This window comes from Pseudoliparis swirei, unplaced genomic scaffold (assembly GCF_029220125.1).
Source record: "Pseudoliparis swirei isolate HS2019 ecotype Mariana Trench unplaced genomic scaffold, NWPU_hadal_v1 hadal_26, whole genome shotgun sequence".
Classification (NCBI taxonomy): Eukaryota; Metazoa; Chordata; class Actinopteri; order Perciformes; family Liparidae; genus Pseudoliparis; species Pseudoliparis swirei.
In genome coordinates this window covers 512,133-526,080 of record NW_026613262.1, presented here as the reverse complement: position 1 = coordinate 526,080, position 13,948 = coordinate 512,133, and the positions used below count along the sequence as shown (strand labels likewise).

The window sequence follows — 13,948 nt, the reverse complement described above, 5'->3', positions numbered from 1 at the left end:
TGCCATGACCCGGCCGGCAGTCTGACTGGAAGATAATGGCTGCAGAGCTGTTTCCCACCAAGAAGCTGGTCACCTCCGCCTCAGCGAGCAGCAGCACCTCCTCTTCCTCCTCCTCCTCCTCCTCCTCCTCCATCCAGCAGCACCAGCAGCAGAACCTCACGAACAACAACACGAGCACCGCGGCGCAGGGCGGCAGCAGCTGGCAGGGCCTGTTCCCCACCATCCGGGAGAGGTGGGTCTGACACCGGAAGCGAGGATTACATATGCAGAGCATCACTTTGAGTTCATTTCATGAGGAGTTGTGGATATTCCATCTTTTTATTTACATTTTTTAACTGAAGATACTTTTTCCTCCTAGATAAAACACAATAATGCAACTTTTACTTCCAATACTTTAAGTACATTCAGGGTTCGTACGGTCATGGAAAACCTGGAAAAGTCATGGAGTTTTAAATGGTCATTTCCAGGCCTGGAAAAGTCATGGAAAAAAATGAAATCACAAAAGTTTTGGAAAAGTCATGGAAATGTTATAATCACGTGTTCATTTACGCCGCGTTTGAAATAATTAATATATTTTTTAAAGAAAGAGGCTCAAAATATAAGCCGGCGATAGCTCTCAATATGCAACATTTTCAACAGTTTTCATGTTTATACTGAGATTTTAGTTCAGTCATGGACATTTGGTTTAAAGTCCTGGAAATCCATCGGTCACAATGTGTCAGAACCCTGTACATTTCTCTGATGATACTTGTAGATTGAGCTTGGAGGCTTTAGACTTTCGAGAGTAAAGGATCTGACCGTCTCCCATCACATGGAATATTCAATATAACTTCTTAGTTTTCATATTTTAAGACAACATGTTGTGTTTCCTGTAGGAATTCAGTCATGTTCAACAACGAGACGATGGCGTTCACTTTGTGGGTCGCCCGCGGCACGGAGCGGATCCCGGGGCACAAGGTGAGACCCTCGAGAAGAAGAAGAGAATCATGTCTATTTACGTTTGACTGGAACCGCTGAACACTGGACAACATCCCGACTTTAGACGGTTACAACCTGATGAACTCGTCACCTTTGATAATCCCGCCCTGTGTGTGAGTCCGAGGTGATCTGGTGTCGTTGCTCTGCTCCGTCAGTACGTCCTGGCCGTCGGCAGCTCCGTGTTCCACGCCATGTTTTATGGCGAGCTGGCGGAGGATCAGGAGGAGATCCGGATCCCCGACGTGGAGCCCCCCTCGTTCCTGGCCATGCTGAAGTAGGTCCGCCCTCTGGGTCAGGGTGTCGCGTCCTCCTCCGTTGTGTGGCCGCCGCCAACGGGAGCCAGCGCGGTGCTGGGGCTTTGTTGAAGGGCTACGATTCTCCGAGGAGGGACTCGCGCCCGCAGCGCTGAGCCGGCTTCGGAAGCCTCTGGAGCCTTTGAGCGTGAAGAAGTCTGAAGCTCCCTTCACGCCTCTGTTGTTGTTTGTTTCCAGCGGTTGTCGGTCGGGTCAACACGGCGGTGATTGGATTGAGATGGCACGGCAGGACGCCTCTCGGCTAAAGCCGTGTGTCAGATACCCGAGAACTCAAAGTGAAAATGTCATATTGAACAAAGCATTCCTGACCGACGCCCAGAGAAGGAAGGAGAGTCACGTGTAACTGCACATTTATTCATGGTGATGGTACATTATGATCATAATCCCACAAAGACACACACACACACACCAATCTCTGCTTTGTGCTGATTGGCTGACCTCGTGTGAGGAGGCATGGTCTGAATCTGTCACTGTCTGTCCTTTTGTCACGCTCAATGTTCCTCATGATTAATCTGTTTACTTTGTTGATATTATTATTATTATTAATCCCAGAGGTCAGAGCGTGTTCAAACGGTTCGTACGGGAGTTGAAGAAGACGAGTCTCTTCCTCACTTTCCTGCTTGACCCCGACGACGTTTAAAAAACACTTCTCGATGTTTTCTGATGCGCGGCGCGGGGCAGGTTGTTCTGGCTCCGTCAGTTTTACGTTAAAAACGTTTAAATGTCGCTCATCTGACTTTTTCTCTCACGACGATCCGACTTTGAAAACGTTCCCGAGACGTCAACTTAAAAAAAACAGACGCAAAACGAAGCACTGCTTCTGTTTTCACCTGTGCAGGTGTTTACTGTTGTTGTTGTTGTTCCTCCGTGACACTCGGAGCATCACCGTAAAGACCCCGTGGGGCGACGTCTACCTGAGCAGACGACAACGCGCCGCCATGTTGAGAGCCGCGCGGAGGCAACGGACGAGCTCTGAATTCCGGATTATAAAACGAATAAATAACCTTTTTTTAATATTTGTAACACGAGAGCTTAATCCCACTCCCGACTTCTTCCGTTTTCTGTCTGAAGGATTTCATTCATAACTCTACACTTTATTATTTTTTAATGTGTATTTAAAGAATGGTCAAGGATTCCTGTGCTTTTATTGTGAAAGACGTGACCTGGTGCTTGTACCACATCCTTGTTCTTGTCTCCTCCATGTTGCAGACGTGTAAATAGTTCTGTGATCTCTTCTTCTTCTCTTTCAAAGTGGAGGGGAAGAATTAAATAAACAGTTTTTATATGATTCTATATTGAAGAAGCATATTTTTGGATGTCTCTGTTTCCTGATCCAGGATTGAGTCGTGATTATTGAGGATGACGTTTGGAAATTAAAGGTTGAGTTTTATACAGTATTTATAATACTATTTAATAATAATTGTTTGATATTCATATTAATCAGAAAATCAAATGTACCTATAAAAAAAGCATACATCATGTACATTTTATTAATAAGCACGATGTATTCATCCAGATTTAAAATTCCATTCACACATTAACAACCATATTTAACAATACATACAAGAAGTCAGACAACCACGTTTCACTTGAACTTTTTATTGGTGTTTGGCAAGTTTGATGATTGTAAAAACTTTGCAGTTGAACATTTTACAAAGTTCAGTCAAACTAAGTTTTCCCGAGGCCGATGTCACCGCGTCATCCGCCAATCGCTGCTACGCCACGGGTCACTGTCGGGCGTGGCATGCGTTCAGGCCAAATAACGTGAACAAAAAGTTAAGAATCAGGTGAAGACATTCAACAATTCAAGTTTCTGCATTGCCGGGCTGTTCCTCATTGCCTGGAATCCCACAATGCTTTGCGACAACAACTTTATTTTGAAGTTTTAACTCAACAATCCTATATTTACAGATGTCTTGGACTCTTGAGTCATCTCACCAGTTTTCTCAAAACAAAATAAAAAGTCCAAAGTGACGAGTCATCAATTAAACCCCTTTTTAAATGAAGTTTTAAACTCCGTTGACATCTTTTCTACTTTGTTACCTTCGCATTGAAAATGCGGAAGGTAATGTTTTGATCGCCGTGTATTCATTTATTTTTTTCTTTCGTATGCCGTGTTATTCGAGCAAAAAAAAAGTTTTAAACCGAATCGCATGAAATTTGGTGGATGATTGGTTATTATCCTGGGAACCATTTGATTAGATTTTGGAATCAATCGGGTCAAAGGTCATATTGAGTCAAGGTCATGGATAGGTCAAAATCTTCTTTTTACCATAGCACGGTCAATTTTATCCAATTGGCATGCAACTAATGCCAAGTAGGTTCATAATTCAATGCCCGATCTTGTGATATGCGAAGGTATGTGTGTCTTTCACCGAGTGCCCATTATAGTTTAACCTCCTGAACCCCACCCGGTTTTTGAGGGTTTCTGCCTGTAAATGACATGTTCACCCAAATCTAAAAAGGGTTGGCAGTAGCTCTGCAACCACAAAAAAGCTATTTGAATAATGTTGGTGTTAGTAATAAAGGAACACATGTGAGCTTTTCTTCAGATGTGTAAATATTAGTATATATGTTACTGGTTAAGAGTAATAAAGATGAAACTTCTATTTTCATAGAAGTTTCAGGTCCGATTAGAAAAAAGCACTTTCAGGATGAATATAGTATCCTGGATGGATGCACAGCAAAGGCCTCAAAATCACCCAGTAGATAATAATATTAACTTGTTAACAGAGTCTCTGCAAAGTTTGACTCAGAAAAATAAAGCAGTAACAATAGTTGGGACTTTTTAGTAAAGAGAATTTAGGGCGTAGGTCCTCAAAATTTGCATCATACATTGAAGCACCATCTCAAAGTGCCATTTGACTTTTCTCATGTACCAAAACCATTTATTTCACTTTCTTCACTTTTACTTGTGGTGTTCAATACATGCAAATACATCATTATGTGGCTTTAAACAGTAAATCAAAGATAAAACCATCAAACAAAGTGGTGCTGCAGGCGCTTGTGTACAAAGTGCGTAGAAGCCGGGTTCTTCTGATCTGTCACAGCTAGAAAGCTGTTGGCACAAGGATACAAGAGATATCTTCCGCCGGGAAAGGCGGATTTTAAAGAACGACATGTCATTGGAATACTTAGAGCCAATAGAGCTGTGGCAGCTGTCCTCCCTAATCTGGCCTCGCTGTTATGGTTGATTAATCAGTCAGCTGCTCTGACTGAGTGGCAATCAGTCAGCAGCCGATGCTGCTTGTATAAAAGGGGCAGCAGCAGAGCTGGAGGGAGGAGGTAGCAGAGGCGCCGTGTTTGGCGGTCTGCCGGTGTGTGTGCTCTTTCAGAATAAAAGCATGTCTTCGAAGAAAACCTTCTCCAGTGTCATGGCGATCCTTGGTGCTGGTGGGGAAACCCACGGTATGCGCGCTGTATTGTCACAGAGCGTATTCACGTGACGCTGTATCTCAATCGCGTCATCTTGGGTCCCACTATTAAATGTCAGAAGAAGTTGACTCTATCGTGTCCGGCTGTTTGATTGCGCGAGAGCCCAGCAACTCATGTCCTTCTGCATTACCACAAAGAAAGATTTCATGTTGAATTGAATATTTGCAACGCTTTTTAACTGATTTCACTCAAGCCACTGTGGTTAATTCGCTACCAGCACATAGCTCCGGTCACATTCCTGTAAACAGTTTTCATTTCGCTATCGACTATGGGATACAATAACTATTTCTGCATTATACTTGTTGTGGAAATACCACAAATGCTGTCAGGAACATCGAGCGCCTTCGTGTCTGGCTCCATACAATGAATCAGAGTCGCACAGCTCCGCCCAGGACGCAGGCGTCTGATGAAGCCGCTTCCAGCTCCAGGACAGCAGTGACTGTTTGCGGTCGTGTTGATGCTGTTCCATGGAGTACAGTGTTTTATTTTACCTTGAAATGAATCAGAGTAAAGGCAGACATCGCCCGACGGAGTTGCCATGTTCATGGCTTCCTCCCAAGTTTCCATCCACAGTTCCTTTGCAAGTGAAATAGAGTTTCGTCGTGAAAAAGCAAAGAGATTATTGACGAGTGTCAATGGAAACGTGCCCACAACCCGATGTAGCAACAGAAACACATGAGAACAGTCCTAACGCTCATACCGAGTGAAGTCAAGTAGATGCATGACAAGTTGAAGTAATAGCCTGTCTTGTTGAGCTGATAAACCCATATTCTGAATCATGAGATGACCAGAGGAGCAGAGTTTATACCACCATTATTAACACAAGGACAGAAGAATGGGAGGAGTTTCTTCTTGAAGGAGCAGCCAGTAAAGGAGTAGATGAGAGCTGCAGCTTCTACGTCATAGAAGGAGACCAGACCCTCCTCATAGTCCACAAACACCCCCACCTTCTGAGGCCCAGACTTCAGGGAGAGAACAACTGAAGGATCATCATTAGCTTGATACTTGTTTCCATTTGTTAAAAATATAGTCCAGTAACCACCTTCAGGACTCCATATGATGTTTTCTTTCCTGTCGATCGACTCTCTGACCACTCCTAAAGTCCAGTCAGTTTTTCCTTTAACTTGAACCTCAAAGTAAAATCTGCCTGAAGAGAAACTTTGCTTTGCTAAGACACAAACATATGTAGTAAATCTCTCTGGGTTGTTTGGGAGATTCTTCGTCACATCACCATGTTTCACTTGTTTCCCGTCATCAGACAGGATGAGGTAATGATGAGCTGTTTTAGGATCAAGAGTCACGTCCAGCGCAAACTTCTGGACCCTCTTCATCTTCACTTCAACCAGCGTCTTCATCATGTTACTGAGCGTCTCCTCCAGCTGAGACACAGCTCTCCTCACAGTCCCCTCATGTGATGCTGGAGGAACACTGACCTGAGACCAGTCCTTGGTGGGTGGTGGATGGTGGATGTTGAGGGACTGGACACTCTGGAGGAGGTGGAGATGGTCTTCAGAGAGGGAGAGCTTCTCCACCTCAGTGCTCCTCTTCATCAGATCAGAGATCTCCTGTTCCATCTCTCTGATGGCGTCTTCAGCCTGTTTCTTGGTGCTTCTCTGCTTCTCTTCTATCGTAGTGATGAGCTCGTTCAGTTTTCTCTCCACAGACTCCTTCAGACCAGTGAAGACCTGAACACCTTCTGCTTTCTCTCGGTCTGCATCTTCCTCACTGAGCTTCACGTTGTGTTGGACCTCCTGAATCTTCAGGCGTCTCTTCTGGATCATCTCCTGAGTTTCAGCCTCTGTCTTCTGCAGCTCCACCTTCTTTCCTTCACATTCTTGTTTCAGAGGAACAACATTGTGCATCTTGTGGTCCAACACAGTGCAGAGCATGCAGACACACGTCTGGTCGGTCCTACAGAACAGCTCCAGAGGTTTATCGTGCTTCAGACACATCCTGTCTTCCAGGTTCTCCACAGGGTCCATCAGCTGATGTCTCTTCAGGCGTGAAGCTGTCAGGTGAGGCTCCAGGTGAGTCTCACCAGGCAGGACTTCAGGGCCTTCAGTTTGGTTCCAGTGCAGACGTCACAGGGAACTTCTCCTGGTCTGGACTCTTGTTGCTCTGAGCTGCTGCTGCTGGCTTTCTGCTGAGTCGACTGTCTGAACTGAGAAACCATCTCAGACATGAAGGTGTTGACCCTCAGATCTGGTCTGGTGGTGAAAACCTCTTGGCACATGGGACACTGGCACCTGTCACTCACATTCCAGTGTTCAGTGATGCACTTTTTGCAGAAGTTGTGTCCACATGGTGTTGTGACTGGATTAGTGAACACATCCAGACGGAGCACAGGAACTGGTCTTCAGACAGCAGAAGGTTTGCAGAAGCCATCTCTACACACATTGAGGAAGAAAAGAAGAACATGTTATTCAAAATAAAATTCAATAATTTGTTGAAAAGTAAAAATAATTTCTGGTTTCAAGGCCGGCCTCTCAACAGAGACTGCCCTCCTCGTTGTCTCTGAGCACCTTCACACTGCTAGAGCAGCCTCTCTCTCCTCTGTCTTTATCCTTCTAGACCTTTCTGCTGCATTTGACACAGTGGACCACCAGATCCTCATGTCCTCCCTTCAGGACCTGGTATCTCAGGTTCTGCTCTCTCCCTCTTCTCATCCTACCTCAACGACCGCACTCACCAGGTAACCTGGAGAGGAGTTGTGTCTGAACCTTGTCCTCTCACTAGTGGGGTACCTCAGGGCTCCGTCCTGGATCCCCTCCTCTTCTCTTTTTACACCAACTCTCTCAGCTCTGGCTAGGGATGGGAATCGAGAACCGGTTCTGTTTTAGAACCGGTTCCCAGTGAACCGATTGTTTGGGATCGTCAGCCAAATTCTTTAACGGTTCTGCTAACGGTCCTTGTATGCGCATGCGCAAACTTTTTTAGTTTCTTCTTCAGACTGCAGCAAACATGGCAACTAGGCAGAAGCGTTCTAAAGGTTGGCTCCATTTCACACGACAACTACGCCACTTGTAACGTGTATAAAAAGTCTATTTCGTCGAAGGGAGGAAATACAACAAATATGAATAAACATTTGAACACAGCGTGGAATTAAATGACAGGAGTGTCATGTGTTCGATGCAGCAGCTCAGCTAACGTCGGCGCTTCATCTCTTTCTGTCCAAGGTAAACTCCTCAAAAGTCACAACCACTCACTGTGTGAAGCCATTTGCCTTTATTGTGTGGAGTCGATCAAGTTATCTTCTGTCCCTTCGTTTGAAGCACACATTTGGTCTCCGGCATTGGTCCCGTTATTGATCACTTCACGTTTGGATTGAAAGTCCAGTTTTGAGAAATGTTTGATCGTAACGGTGTTAATTATCGGAGGGCGTGTGTTATCAGCAAACGTTCGCGTTATCGTGTTAACCCATTATTAAACTGAGCATATCGATGTTTAATCCAATATTAAATTTAGCATATAGCTACGCTAGCTTAGCTATATAATCTTCCATGTTCAGCCCCCTACATTGAGGCAGAGGTCGTGTTTGCCTCCCCTCTTAATGTGGCTTTATGTCAGCTCAGCAAATTTAGCGATTTTGTTAGTGCCATTTGTTTCATTGTGTAAACCAGCTTTCACTATATAAATAATCTCCATTGCCATCCAATTTAGCTGATGAGGTTCAGAGTCAGACCGGTCAGAGGCTGGTCGTCTGTCTGGGTCATAGGCGACAGCTAGACGTCTTGTCCACCTCCTCATATCTTTGTGTTCATCCTCCAGCCCATCTGAGAGAGTGTTCTCCACGGCTGGAGACACAATAAGTCCTGAGAGATCGCGGATCCTCCCGGAGAAAGCAGACATGCTTATTTTTCTGCACAAGAATTGTTGATGATCCATACAATTGATGGTTGCACACTTGGTATTTGCCACTGCTAGTTTCATTTTTGGCAGCTCAGTTCATATACCCTTTAAAAAAAAGGAAGGAGCACTCAGCACTGTAATTTCTAGGAACATGTTTAAATTAAACAGAATACATTTTATTTAAGTTATGTACGTTTTATTTTAAGTTCAAGAGGAATATGTATAAATGTTTTTGGTTATTTAAAAAAATGTAAATGTGTATGTATACTAGGGCTGCAACAACGAATCGATAAAATCGATAAAAATCGATTATTAGAAAAGTTGCCAACGAATTTTATTTTCGATTCGTTGCGTCGCGCGATTATTACGCCACTCGATAAGTCGCGGAGCTGTTTGTGTAAAAAGAACAAATCATTTAGTTGCGCGCGCGGAGCGGAGCGAAGGTAGCGGAAAGACGACCAGAGAGATCATCGGAGAGACCCGTAACGTTGCTCTGAAAAATATGGCGGAGGCAGAAAAATCCGTTCGACCCAAGTCATCCAAGCTGTGGGAGCATTTCACATTAAACACAACAAAAAAGTGTGTGCTATGTAAGCTATGCAACAACAACATGGTGTGGCACGGGAGCACCACGGTAATGATTCAGCACCTTAAGCGAAAACATGTTCCTTGATGAGGAGGAAGGTTCAACAGCAGGGTGAGTCACGACAGAATCCGACTTTGTTTCGTTTAGAAGTGGGGAACATAACGCCCCTCCAGCAGCTCTTATGGTGCTGCTGTTTACTCGTTATCCAGCTAGACTAGCATGACAAGTTATAGCGTGAGCTCTAAGAGCAGTAATGCAGGTGTATCCTATAGTTTGCATGACTCAAGACACCTTTTTTTCCACTCGCCTTTTTTGGCCCGCTAATTTTTCAACCTGTCATGTATATATTCTTTGCTTTGTCCCATATTGTTATTGTTGACAAATATATTTATGTGTATTGTACTTTCTGATTTCATTTTATTCAAGTTATTTTGTAGCACTTGATCATCTTAAGCTGTTTTTAAATGTGGTGTACAAATGAACATAACTTGCACCTACTAAATTGATGGTAATCATTTCATGAATAAGCTTGTGTGAGTGTGTCTGCTCTTTGGGTTACTACCTTTACACAACTAGTAACTAAAACAATAAGTATGTATGTATTGAGTTGATGTAAATGTTGCTCGTACACATACTCAAACTATGTTTTTTATTCCAGAAAAAAACAGCAAACCATGAGAGGATTCTTGACGGGAAATGCACCGTGTACACCACAGCGAGCCGCTGTCTTGACTGATGGTATCCTCAACATGCTCGTCACTGACATGAGGCCTCTGTCCGTGGTTGAAGATGACGGCTTTACGAAAATGATCCATACCTTGAACCCTGGTTTCACTCTGCCATCCAGGACCCACTTCACAAATCTCATGGAGAGAAAATATGAAGATATTTTCAGGAAAGTGAAGAGTGCAATAAACACCACCACCAGCAAACTTGCTCTCACCACAGATGTGTGGACAAGTGTAGCAACTGAAGCATACCTTGGTGTTACATGCCACTACATTACAGATGACTGGGACATGCAGTCAATCTGCCTCACCACCATGCCATTACAAGACAGACATACTGCAGCTAACATTGCAGAGTGGTTGGAGCAGGTAGTGGCCAGATATGACATTTCTCCAAGCAAAATCATTGCCATAGTACATGACAATGGTGCCAATGTTGTGGCTGCAGTGAATATCCTGGAGGAGAAGCATGGGTGGTCCTCTGTGCGTTGCACTGGCCATACTTTGCAACTTGTCATCAATGCGGCATTAAAGAGTCCAGGGATTGAAAAAGCTGTCGGGGCTGCAAGATGTCTGGTAGAACATTTTAAGAACAGTGAGCTAGCCAGCAGTAAGCTCAAAGAGAAACAGAAACAAATGGCCACAACTGAGCACAGCCTTGTTCAAGACGTAAGTACAAGGTGGAACAGTACATTCTCTATGATCAGCCGGCTTCTCGAACAAAGGTGGCCTGTCACAGCAACACTGTCCGACAGCTCTGTCACACAGAGAGGCAAAAGGTACCTCGATTTGAAACCAGACCAGTGGAGCTGCTGGAAGAGCTTTCAACAGTTCTCAAGCCTTTTGAATGTGTCACTGCGTTCATGAGTGGACAGAAATATGCAACAATATCTGCAATACCTCCACTTGTGAAGGGGCTGTTGAAGTCCACCCAGAGTGCTGCCTCCGAGTCAGCTCCGCTGCAGGCTTTCCAACTCACTGCTGTGCAGCAGTTGCAGGAGAGATGGAAACGGGAGACTGCTTTCTCAGATAGAGCACCAAACACGGTGATTCTAGCGATGGTCCTTGACCCAAGGTTTAAGAAACTGAAGTGTCTTTCACCTGATGAAGTCCTACATGTTCAGACCAAAGTGCAAACAATGGCACTTGAAGAGAGAAGGGAGATGGGTCAGCATGGCAGTTGCAGTGTCATGAATACTACAGCTACTAAATCAGCCACTCTACTTGACTCACTCCTTGGTTCTGATGGTGAAGATGAGGATAGAGCAGGCGAAGCTGAGGATGTTTACATCCAAGTGAGGAACGAAGTCCTCACATACTTTGGAGAAAAGAGCCTTGCCAAGGAAGAAAACCCATTATTGTGGTGGAAGGCTAACAATGACCGATATCCCATGTTGGCCAGGCTAGCCAAGTCTTACTTGTGTGTCCCTGCCACCTCAACACCATCTGAACGGCTGTTTTCTGCAGCAGGAAACATAGCCTCCAAGAAAAGAGCGAGCCTGAGCCAGGAGCATGTGGACATGCTCACAGTTTTGCATTGCAACACAAAGTGGCTGAACAAAGGGAGTGAGTGATTGTGTGTGTGTCTGTCTGTCGTCTGTCTGAGTGTGAGTTTGAGTTTAGTGAAGAGGAAAAGTTCTGATGTTCCAACAAATCCTGTTAAGTTTTCTGATCTGTATTTTTCTTTATTTTTTACTATTTATTGTTCTGACAGCTCAGGTCCCTTTAAACATTTAAACAAAAATATAAATATTTGTGCACTTTATTTTTTTAAAGCCTATATATTTGGCTGATGCATACATATGTATGTTTTTTGTGTTAGTCCGTTTATATATATATATTTTTTTCTTTGAATTACTTTAAAAGCTCAGGAATGTTCAAGGAGCAACCTGTTTGTGCACGTTCTAAAGTTATTTGCACTTCTGTTCTGTTTTTTAATAAATGGTTCGAATTAATGCTTGTTTTTTTCGATTACTCTACAGAATAATTGACCGATTATCAAAATAATCGTTAGTTGCAGCCCTAATGTATACATACTGTATATGGTGTATGCAGCATTATAGAAAATTATATAAAAGAAAATTAATGTAAATAAACCCGTTTGTGCTCTTTTTTTTCACCCCTTGCCCAATAAGAATCGATAAAAGAATTGATAAGGAATCGAATCGATAAGGCATCGGAATCGTTAAAATCGTATCAATTCTCATCCCTAGCTCTGGCGTTTCCTACCATAGCTATGCTGATGACACCAACTGTGGGCATCTCTCAGTGGAGATCCAGACACCACCTGAAAATGATCCCTGACGAGACTGAACTACTTCTCCTTCCAGGTAAAGACTCTCCCACCCACAGCCTGACTATTACGCGTCTTCATCACACCTGAGACTGAGGAGGACTTCATCAAGGGCAGGACACGTCAACACGAGACCTTCTGTCCCCAGGAGACCAGAAACACGGCATCACTACGGTGAGTGAGAACTAGTCGTAACTATTTCTGACAACAGCTCTGACAACAAAGCTCTGCTGACTGATGACTAACATCACATTTCCTCCAGCTGCTTCACAATAAAAGCCTTAAACTCTTATTGTGAAACTACTAGAGGAAATAGAGGAAGTGATCAATGAACAGGAACAAAAGCAGGAAAGTCAGAGTGAGACTAAACTGAAAACCACAGATTCAGTTACTAGTGACTAAAGTCCTCCTGAGACAGTTTAAAGCAGTTAAAGTGAGTTTCTGTGTCGTGGGACTGTGGACAGACAGCCATAGTTATATTGTTAATAATTCATCAGGTATGAAGTGATAAGAGAGGAACTTCCTGCCCGAGTAAAGCTAAAGTGTTGTGTTAATCCTGGTGATCACAGGTGTGAATATGATCAGATGTACTCACCAGTGTTTGGAAGAGACTCTGTTGAGTTGTTGAGAAAAACCTGAAGACGTCACTTTGAATCGTCTCAGAGAGAAAAGCAGAGACTCGTCTCGACTGCAGTGTTTCTGACTGAAGTTAACTTTCGTTTCCTGAGTGTGACGCAGCAGCTCTCCTCTTCAGGGTGGCTCCGCCTCTTATCTGCAGCTCTTTTAGTTTTGTAGCTTTAGTTTGTCTTTTAAGGGGACTTGTGTGCTTCAACTGTCTCTTTGTTTTTAATAAAACGTTGATAGTTTGGACTCTGACTGTGTTTGTGTCGCAGGGCGGAGAAAGCAGAAGGCAACCTGAGAGACAAAGCGCAGGGCAAAGCTCACACCGGTTGACCTCTTCCTGACGTCACCTGTCCATCAACTCATAACTATTTATTGTCTGCTGCTTCTTCTCGTTGAAAACACGTTCAAGCTAAATAACTGTGATTTGCATCAAGTTATAATTGTGCCACTTTCAACCCTCAAGTTGTTGCGTTGCCGGTGTTACACCCCTACTGGTTTTCAAACCTACTGGTTTCCCTACGCGTGCGTGTGTTGTGTTCTCTTCACATCTGCAGCGGGGCTCTGTCTCGCTCACCAGATTCGTCACACATTCACAAACATATTGCTGGAGATCTCCAAGCCTCCGTTCATATCCATTTCGGCGATTACGATTGTATAAGTGAGCAGTGCATCACAGCCACGTAGGAATAAATACATTTAATAAAAAATTAAAATAAAAAGATCGCCCGACCTGGTTTCGATCTCTGTCACGCAAAATGATACTGCACTCTAAGCCACGCAGTCTGTGCGCTGCACCACCAGATATTAGTTTCAACTCAAGTAATTGATATATTCAACCATTACGTCACATCTTTTGTTTCATGGGAACAGTTTGGCGGAGGGGATCTGAAACAACTGGTTACCTTGTTCGGATATTTACACTTTGAAACATGTTTAGCGATGCTTGTTCGCAACGCAACAGCCACACAATACCGACAACAACTAATTGACTTCGTGACAGTATATAATGACGATGGTACTGTGAACAGAGATTAGAAACATTGCGAACACTGAACAACAGGAAGAATGGAATACTAGTAATGTTCCATCGACAAAACAATGTAGAACATATTGCTGGAGCTCTTGAAGCCACATGTCACAT

At 43.8% G+C, this 13,948-nt stretch overlaps 1 pseudogene; it reads right to left on the bottom strand.

Annotated features, from left to right (window-relative positions):
• Nucleotides 1-5,503: 5,503 nt before the first annotated feature.
• Nucleotides 5,504-13,277, bottom strand: LOC130191046 (E3 ubiquitin-protein ligase TRIM21-like; annotated as a pseudogene).
• Nucleotides 13,278-13,948: the final 671 nt, after the last annotated feature.